The 9,409-nt window shown below is 50.1% G+C and overlaps 1 protein-coding gene across 1 annotated transcript in view; it reads left to right on the forward strand.

Annotated features, from left to right (window-relative positions):
• The first annotated feature begins 1,197 nt into the window (after positions 1 to 1,197).
• The window catches only part of LOC120936012 (L-threonine 3-dehydrogenase, mitochondrial-like), a 57,271-nt gene continuing 49,059 nt past the window's right edge, over positions 1,198 to 9,409 (forward strand). The window contains exon 1 of the mRNA XM_040348089.1: positions 1,198 to 1,281. The gene's annotated coding sequence lies outside the window, so the exon portion shown is untranslated. The remainder of the gene's footprint in view (positions 1,282 to 9,409) is intronic.

Below are 9,409 nucleotides of genomic sequence, written 5' to 3' on the forward strand. Positions count from 1 at the left end.
TCCTCCCAGTAATGATAAGGATAGGGATTAATGATCCCCCAGTAATGATAAGGATAGGGATTATTGATCCTCCCAGTAATGATAAGGATAGGGATTAATGATCCTCCCAGTAATGATAAGGATAGGGATTAATGATCCCCCAGTAATGATAAGGATAGGGATTATTGATCCCCCAGTAATGATAAGGATAGGGATTAATGATCCCCCAGTAATGATAAGGATAGGGATTAATGATCCCCCCAGTAATGATAAGGATAGGGATTGATGATCCTCCCAGTAATGATAAGGATAGGGATTATTGATCCTCCCAGTAATGATAAGGATAGGGATTATTGATCCTCCCAGTAATGATAAGGATAGGGATTATTGATCCTCCCAGTAATGATAAGGATAGGGATTATTGATCCTCCCAGTAATGATAAGGATAGGGATTGATGATCCTCCCAGTAATGATAAGGATAGGGATTGATGATCCTCCCAGTAATGATAAGGATAGGGATTGATGATCCTCCCAGTAATGATAAGGATAGGGATTGGTGATCCCCCCAGTAATGATAAGGATAGGGATTGATGATCCCCCAGTAATGATAAGGATAGGGATTGATGATCCCCCAGTAATGATAAGGATAGGGATTGATGATCCCCCAGTAATGATAAGGATAGGGATTGATGATCCTCCCAGTAATGATAAGGATAGGGATTGATGGTCCTCCCAGTAATGATAAGGATAGGGATTGATGATCCTCCCAGTAATGATAAGGATAGGGATTGATGATCCCCCAGTAATGATAAGGATAGGGATTGATGGTCCTCCCAGTAATGATAAGGATAGGGATTGATGATCCCCCAGTAATGATAAGGATAGGGATTGATGATCCCCCAGTAATGATAAGGATAGGGATTGATGATCCCCCCTGAGGGAAGAATATTTCTTTGAAGTTTATGATGACCCCTCCCCCCTCCTGTACAGACTCGGGTATAGATGACAGCTGGACTCTCACGGTCACACCAGGCGAACTTCTCTCTGATTGGTCCAGGAGAACACACCTCCGACGCTCCTTCGCATTCCTCGCTGACGTCGCCATAGTGGGCGGGCACACCCCCCGGCGTTTTTACTGTCTCCTGGGTACGCGCGAATGTAATGTAAAAAGGGGAGGACTCGGCCAATCGGGAACGTCCTGACCGGCTGGGCTGAGGCGCACGTGGTCGGTGCCGGGGAGAATATCTGCAGGGTGCGGGTGACGTCATTGACAGTGTGGGGCGACCGAGAGAGCGGAGCGGGTGAGTGTGATAGCGGTGTATAGAGATCTGTATATAATACAATGTGTAGAGATCTGTATATAATACAATGTATAGAGATCTGTATATAATACAATGTATAGAGACCTGTATATAATACAATGTATAGAGACCTGTATATAATACAATGTATAGAGATCTGTATATAATACAATGTATAGAGATCTGTATATAATACAATGTATAGAGATCTGTATATAATACAATGTATAGAGATCTGTATATAATACAATGTATAGAGATCTGTATATAATACAATGTATAGAGATCTGTATATAGAGATCTGTATATAATACAATGTATAGAGATCTGTATATAATACAATGTATAGAGATCTGTATATAATACAATGTATAGAGATCTGTATATAATACAATGTATAGAGATCTGTACACAGAGATCTGTATATAATACAATGTATAGAGATCAGCTCTGTATATAATACAATGTCATTGGGTGAGTGCACAGCATGGGGGGGGGGGGGGGAAATACTTTTCCAGGGCCAGTCATATAGACTTCTGTGTTCCAGTATTTCATTTATGTTTTGTGGTGTTTTTATTTAGTTTATGTATCCTCTATATCTGATCTCTTCTCCCACAGGGGATTTCTGAGCAATACCTTTTATTACCTTTTAATACCTTTTTATTATTTATTTTTATATCTAATTTATGTATATTCAGTATATCTGTCCTTTACAGGGGTCATTTCTGAGCACCACTAAATCAATGTGCTTTCCTTTTTTTTTTTTTTTTTTTTTTTTGGGGTATCTTCTTTTTTATTATATAAAATATTTATTTTGGGGGGGGGGGGAGGGTTAAAAAAAAGAGTGTGTGTACATTTTGTTTTTATTAAATAGAGAGAGAAAAAGAGGGGGGGGGGAGAGAGATTTTATTTTTATTAAAAAGGTGGGGGGGGAGAAATTGAAAAAATACTTGTTTTTAAAACAACAAAAATATGAAGATACATAAATGACAAAAGAAAATCCACATAAAAAAAAAATGTGTGTGTGTGTGTGTGTGTGTATATATATTTGGGGATTTACTTTTGTGTGTGTGTGTTTTTTGTTTTTTTGTATCTTAATTACAAAAATCTCTCCTCTCTCTTTTTTCTCTTTTTTTTCTCTTTTCTTCCTCACACTGACAGCGCCCGGGCGTCAGCGGGAAAGTGACGCTTTTTTCTAGTGGTGCTTTACCGTAGTTTTTTGTGGCACTTTTTGGACACTAGCGCATGGGGGGGGGGGGGTTTAAAAGCACCCCGCTAGCGTCCAAAAAGTGCCGCGAAAACTACGGTAAAGCGCCACTAGAAAAAAGCGTCACTTTCCCGCTGACGCCCGGGTGCTGTCAGTGTGAGGAAGAGAAGAGAAAAAAGAGAGAAGAGAGATTTTTGTAATTAAGACACACACACACACACACACACACACACACACACACACACACACACACACACACACACACACACACACACACACACACACACACACACACACACACACACACACACACACAATAAAAAGGAAGATACCCCTAAAAAAAAAAATACAAAAGGAAAACACATTGATTTAGTGGTGCTCAGAAATGACCCCTGTAAAGGACAGATATACAGAATAAGGGGTTAAAATCGCTCGCAAAGCTTTGCCAGCGGGTTCAGTGGCACTGCCCATTGATTTCAATGGGCAGGGGTGCTTTAGGAGTGGTGTATTCACCGCTGCAAAGAAGTTGCTTGCAGGACTTTTTTGACGTCCTGCCAGCGCAGCGCCCCAGCGTGGAAGCACTCTCTGGCTTTCACACTGGGATTGCAGCTGAAGCTTTTTTTTTTCAGGTCCTGTTTTTAGCGCTAAAGTGCATGAAAAACGCCTCAAGTATGAAAGGGATCTAATTCTCTTTTTTCTTTGCTACTTATTAGTATGTTGTGAAGCATTTGTATTTGTGGTGTCTGTGTTTGGCCTACTCTATTGATTTCCCCCCCCCCCCGCTCAGTAGCGTCCCCGGCTCTGCTGATCGCCCCCCCGCTCAGTAGCGTCCCCAGCTCTGCTGATCGCCCCCCGCTCAGTAGCGTCCCCAGCTCTGCTGATCGCCCCCCGCTCAGTAGCGTCCCCAGCTCTGCTGATCGCCCCCCGCTCAGTAGCGTCCCCAGCTCTGCTGATCGCCCCCCGCTCAGTAGCGTCCCCAGCTCTGCTGATCTCCCCCCGCTCAGTAGCGTCCCCAGCTCTGCTGATCTCCCCCCGCTCAGTAGCGTCCCCAGCTCTGCTGATCTCCCCCCGCTCAGTAGCGTCCCCAGCTCTGCTGATCTCCCCCCGCTCAGTAGCGTCCCCAGCTCTGCTGATCGCCCCCCGCTCAGTAGCGTCCCCAGCTCTGCTGATCTCCCCCCGCTCAGTAGCGTCCCCAGCTCTGCTGATCGCCCCCCGCTCAGTAGCGTCCCCAGCTCTGCTGATCGCCCCCCGCTCAGTAGCGTCCCCAGCTCTGCTGATCGCCCCCCGCTCAGTAGCGTCCCCAGCTCTGCTGATCGCCCCCCGCTCAGTAGCGTCCCCAGCTCTGCTGATCGCCCCCCCGCTCAGTAGCGTCCCCAGCTCTGCTGATCGCCCCCCGCTCAGTAGCGTCCCCAGCTCTGCTGATCGCCCCCCGCTCAGTAGCGTCCCCGGCTCTGCTGATCGCCCCCCCGCTCAGTAGCGTCCCCGGCTCTGCTGATCGCCCCCCCCCCGCTCAGTAGCGTCCTCGGCTCTGCTGATCGCCCCCCCCGCTCAGTAGCGTCCCCAGCTCTGCTGATCGCCCCCCCCCCCCCGCTCAGTAGCGTCCCCAGCTCTGCTGATCGCCCCCCCCCCCCGCTCAGTAGCGTCCCCAGCTCTGCTGATCGCCCCCCCCCCCGCTCAGTAGCGTCCCCAGCTCTGCTGATCTCCCCCGCTCAATTGCATTCCCAGCTCTGCCGATTTTCCCCCCCGCTTAGGGGGATTCTTCCTGCCAGGATCCCCCTCTGCTGATCTCCCCGCTCGGCAGTATACTCCACTCAGTAGTAGCCCCCAGCTCTGCAAATCCCTCCACTCAGTAGTAACCCCCAGCTCTGCTGATCCTCCTCTCTTTCCGGTCCTTGCTCACCTCCCACTATGTTGCTCCCATGCTGTTAACCTAGAACGACATTGCTAGTTTCTCCTGATCCTGTCCCCCAGCTCTGCTGGTTCTCTGCCGCTTAGTCTTCTCTCTCTGGTCCCTGTTCACCTATAGTGTCCCCATGTTGCAGACCAAATGTGCTGCCTGCTAGTTGCTCCGCTCTGGTCCAGACTCCGCTCACCTTCCTGTGCCTGCGCACTGCACACCAGATGTGACGTCTGCACCAGACACTTCCAGAATATATACACCGGAAGTGACTGCTTTCCGGTTCGCTCGTTGTTTTTTTTATTTTTTTTTTTTTTTAGTGTATCCTGGGATATTTTATACCTGCAATACCTCCAAAACAAGGCAAAGCTAACGCTGAATAAAAGCCTCTCAAAAAGCTTCAGGTGCTGCTAGTGAGCGTTGTCATATAGCTAGATTCACGTAGAGTTACGCCGGCGTATCAGTAGATACGCCGTCGTAACTCTGAATCTGCGCCGTCGTAAATTTAAGCGTATTCTGGAAACCAGATACGCTTAAATTAGGCTGAGATACGAGCGGCGTAAGTCTCCTACGCCGTCGTATCTTAGTGTGCAAATTTAGGCTGGCCGCTAGGTGGCGCTTCCGTTGTTTTCCCGCGTCGAATATGCAAATGAGCAAGATACGCCGATTCACGAACGTACGTACGCCCGTCGCAATTAGTTACGCCGTTTACGGAAGAGATACGCCGGCCTAAAGCTAAAGCTGCTCCCTAGGTGCAAGGTATGGACGTCGGAACAAGCCTATCTTTTTACGTCGTTTGCGTAAGTCGTACGCGAATAGGGCTGCGGCTAAGTTACGTTCACGTCACAGGCATTGAGCCGACGTATCTTTGGCATTCTATCCGATGCATGCGCACTGGGATTCTTTCACGAACGGCGCATGCGCCGTTCGTAAAAAATCGTCAAATACGTGGGGTCACACTAAATTTAAATAAAACACGCCCACATCATCCACATTTGAATTAGGCGGGCTTACGCCGGACCACATACGCTACGCCGCCGTAACTTAGGGCGCAAGTTCTTTCTGAATACGGAACTTGCTCCCTAATTTACGGCGGCGTAACGTGTCTGAGATACGTTACGCCCGCCGACAGATGCACTCTTGTATCTGAATCTGGCTAATAGACTTCGTTGGAGGCTTTGGTGATACTTTGAAGCACCATGAAAGCGACATTGGGGGGGGGGGGGGGGGGATAATTATGGAAGCAAACGCAACGTGAGAACAGGATTGTAAGGTCACTGCTGTGATTGGCATTTAGAGTGTTTAAAAAAAAAAAAAAATCAAATCCAAAAAAAAAAAATGAATAGAATGTAAATGGATGATTTTTTTTTTTTTTTTTTTTTTTATTGTGTTTGTTTGTTTTGTTTGTTTGTACCCTTGAGATCTTCTTTCACTGGTGGTCTCAGCCCTGCTGTACAGTACACTGGCAGGTGACGGCTATTAGTAACATTGTTACAGAGACAGTAAGCCCTGGTTCACACTGGGTACGATTTGACATGTCAAATCGCATCTCAAATCGGCGGCAATGGCACTGTCCTAATCAGTGCGACGCCGCATCTGCGATTTCAAAAAGTAGTTCCTGTACTACTTTTTGCGATTTCGGGCCGCGATTTACATTAAATTGCGGCCGAAATCGCGGCCGCGAAATCGCGGTAAAATCGCGCATTTTACCGCGATTTTGAATTCGCAGCAGTGTGAACCTAGGCTAAAGATTATTTTATTTATTCCAGCTACTTGTATAGCTACAGCTTAAGTTGTGAGCAGGTTATGACAGGTGTGAGCCACTTCTATCCGGTTATATTCATCTTACCGGTTTGTGTCAGTTGAGTTTATCCCGACCACACTCTCTCTAATTCAAAACTGATTAGAAATCTGGGACATCTAAATGCATAGGCCCGGATTCAGAGAGCAATTGCGCCTGCGTAACCATAGTTACGCAGCGCAATTGCTGACTTGCTCCGGCGTTACGAATGCTCCTGATTCAGGAACATCGTAACGCCGACTGCAGCCTAAAATCTGCGTGGCATAAGGCTCTTATGCCTGCATATCTTAGGCTGCATTCTTGCGATGACCGCTAGGGGGCGCTCCCATTGTGCTCAGTGTATAGTATGCAAATTGCATACTAACACCGATTCACAATGTTGCGCGGGCCCTGCGTACGCAAGTTACTAGTTTCCGTACGGCGTCTTTAGCGCAAGGCTGCCCCTTCTAATAGTAGGGGCAGCCAATGCTAAAGTATACCCGCCGTTCCCGCGTCGTGAAATTTGAATTTCACGTCGTTTGGGCAAGTGATTCGTGAATGGCGCTGGACGCCATTCACGTTCACTTTGAAGCAAATGACGTCCTTGCGACGTCATTTGCCGCAATGCACATCGGGAAAGTTTCCCGACGGCGCATGCGCTTTACGATCGGCGCGGGAACGTGCCTAATTTAAATGATTCCTGCCCCCTGCGGGATCATTTAAATTGCGCGCGGTTACGCCGGGCAATTTTGCCGGCGCGCCCTTGCAATTTACGTAGCTACTGCTCCGTGAATCGAGGGCAGCGGCGCAAATTTGCGGGGGCGCATGGCAAAATCGTTGCCCTGTGCAGTGCCTCCGTAATTTATGCGCAAATCTTACTGAATCCGGGCCATAGAGTTTAATAAGCAGATGTATGACAGGAGATGGTCCGAGACTGGAGGCATGAATACAGGAGGTGGTCAGGGACTGCAGGCGTGAATACAGGAGGTGGTCAGGGACTGCAGGCGTGAATACAGGAGGTGGTCAGGGACTGCAGGCGTGAATACAGGAGGTGGTCAGGGACTGCAGGCGTGAATACAGGAGATGGTCAGAGACTGCAGGCGTGAATACAGGAGATGGTCAGAGGCTGCAGGCGTGAATACGGGAGGCGGTCAGAGGCTGCAGGCGTGAATACGGGAGGCGGTCAGAGGCTGCAGGCGTGAATACGGGAGGCGGTCAGAGACTGCAGGCGTGAATACAGGAGGTGGTCAGAGACTGCAGGCGTGAATACGGGAGGCGGTCAGAGGCTGCAGGCGTGAATACAGGAGGCGGTCAGAGGCTGCAGGCGTGAATACAGGAGGCGGTCAGAGGCTGCAGGCGTGAATACAGGAGGCGGTCAGGGGATGCAGGCGTGAATACAGGAGGTGGTCAGGGGCTGCAGGCGTGAATACAGGAGGTGGTCAGGGGCTGCAGGCGTGAATACAGGAGGTGGTCAGGGGCTGCAGGCGTGAATACAGGAGGTGGTCAGGGGCTGCAGGCGTGAATACAGGAGGTGGTCAGGGGCTGCAGGCGTGAATACAGGAGGTGGTCAGGGGCTGCAGGCGTGAATACAGGAGGTGGTCAGGGGCTGCAGGCGTGAATACAGGAGGTGGTCAGGGGCTGCAGGCGTGAATACAGGAGGTGGTCAGGGGCTGCAGGCGTGAATACAGGAGGTGGTCAGGGGCTGCAGGCTTGGTACAAAATGTAATAAAGTATATTCTTAAACAAGTAAAAATAATTGTAAAAAATTGTAAAAAATCTACGAATTGTCCTGTTAGACAAGTAGTTAAAAAAATGCGTTTTTGTGTCGGTAAGATATAAATCAAAGGAGCTCACTAACAACAACCCCCTGGGCAGGTAGCCCCTGGGCAGGTAGCTGAGATCTGCTGACTGGCATTCCATGGTGGGGACAGCAATTACCGAGCATGTCTTACCTGGAAGTCCGGGTCACACTCCCTGCTTGTCTGCTGAGTGCAATGACAGCTGAGCACATGTGCCGAGACATGGTCCTGGGACTAGAATATGGTTACCCTGGGATGGTTCCCATTTCTAGGGGTCTGTCTCTAGGATGCAATCATCCCCCCCCCCCCCCCACCGTTCACCCCGGGTGGTTGCATGCTGGTCACTGTCTCCACCTCCTGCAGTCTCCAGAGTATGGGAGCGTATGTATGTGCACGTGTATTCCATAAATCGCAGCTGCATGTGCTAAACATATGCATACCACTCTGTATGTTACATACTTCCCACCTCTGCACTCTGTGCATTACTGATTCCCCCCCCACCTTCTGTGCATTACTGATTCCCCCCCCACCTTCTGTGCATTACTGATTCCCCCCACCTCCTGTGCGTTACTGATTCCCCCCCACCTCCTGTGCATTGCTGATTCCCCCCACCGTTTGTGCGTTACTGATTTCCCCCCCACCGTTTGTGCGTTACTGATTTCCCCCCCACCGTTTGTGCGTTACTGATTCCCCCCCACCTCCTGTGCGTTACTGATTCCCCCCCACCTCCTGTGCATTACCGATTCCCCCCACCTCTGCACTCTGTGTATTGCCTACTCCTGACCTTTGTACTCTGTGGGCTGGATTCAGGTAGCTGCGCTCGATCTCACGGTGGTGCAGCTTATCGTATTTACGCTACGCCGCCGCCAACTTACAGGAGCAAGTGCTGTATTCACAAAGCACTTGCTCCGTAAGTTGCGGCGGCTTAGCGTAAATGGGGCCGGCATAAGCGCGCGTAATTCAAATGTGGAAAGGGGGGGTGTGTTTTATGTTAATGTCTGATGACCTGACGTGATTGACGTTTTGTACGAACGGCGCATGCGCCGTCCGTGTACATATCCCAGGGTGCATTGCTCCCAAGTACGCCGCAACAACGTATTGGTTTCGACGGGTGCTGTGGCGGCCGAGGCGTGCTCTGGGTGCTCTGGGGCGGCCGAGGCGTGCTCTGGGGCGGCCGAGGCGTGCTCTGGGGCGGCCGAGGCGTGCTCTGGGGCGGCCGAGGCGTGCTCTGGGGCGGCCGAGGCGTGCTCTGGGGCGGCCGAGGCGTGCTTTGGGTGCTGGGGCGGCCGCGGCGTGCTCTGGGGCGGCCGCGGCCTCTGACATCACTGGTTGCGATTCGAGTGTGCGGCGTGCCACAGATTTGGCAGCCCTTCTCTTACAGCGCCGGGGCGCGGTGCACCCCATGCACCCACCTAGGATCGGTCCTGCCTGCACTGTTTGTGTTA

Source organism: Rana temporaria, chromosome 4, assembly GCF_905171775.1.
Source record: "Rana temporaria chromosome 4, aRanTem1.1, whole genome shotgun sequence".
Taxonomy (NCBI): Eukaryota; Metazoa; Chordata; class Amphibia; order Anura; family Ranidae; genus Rana; species Rana temporaria.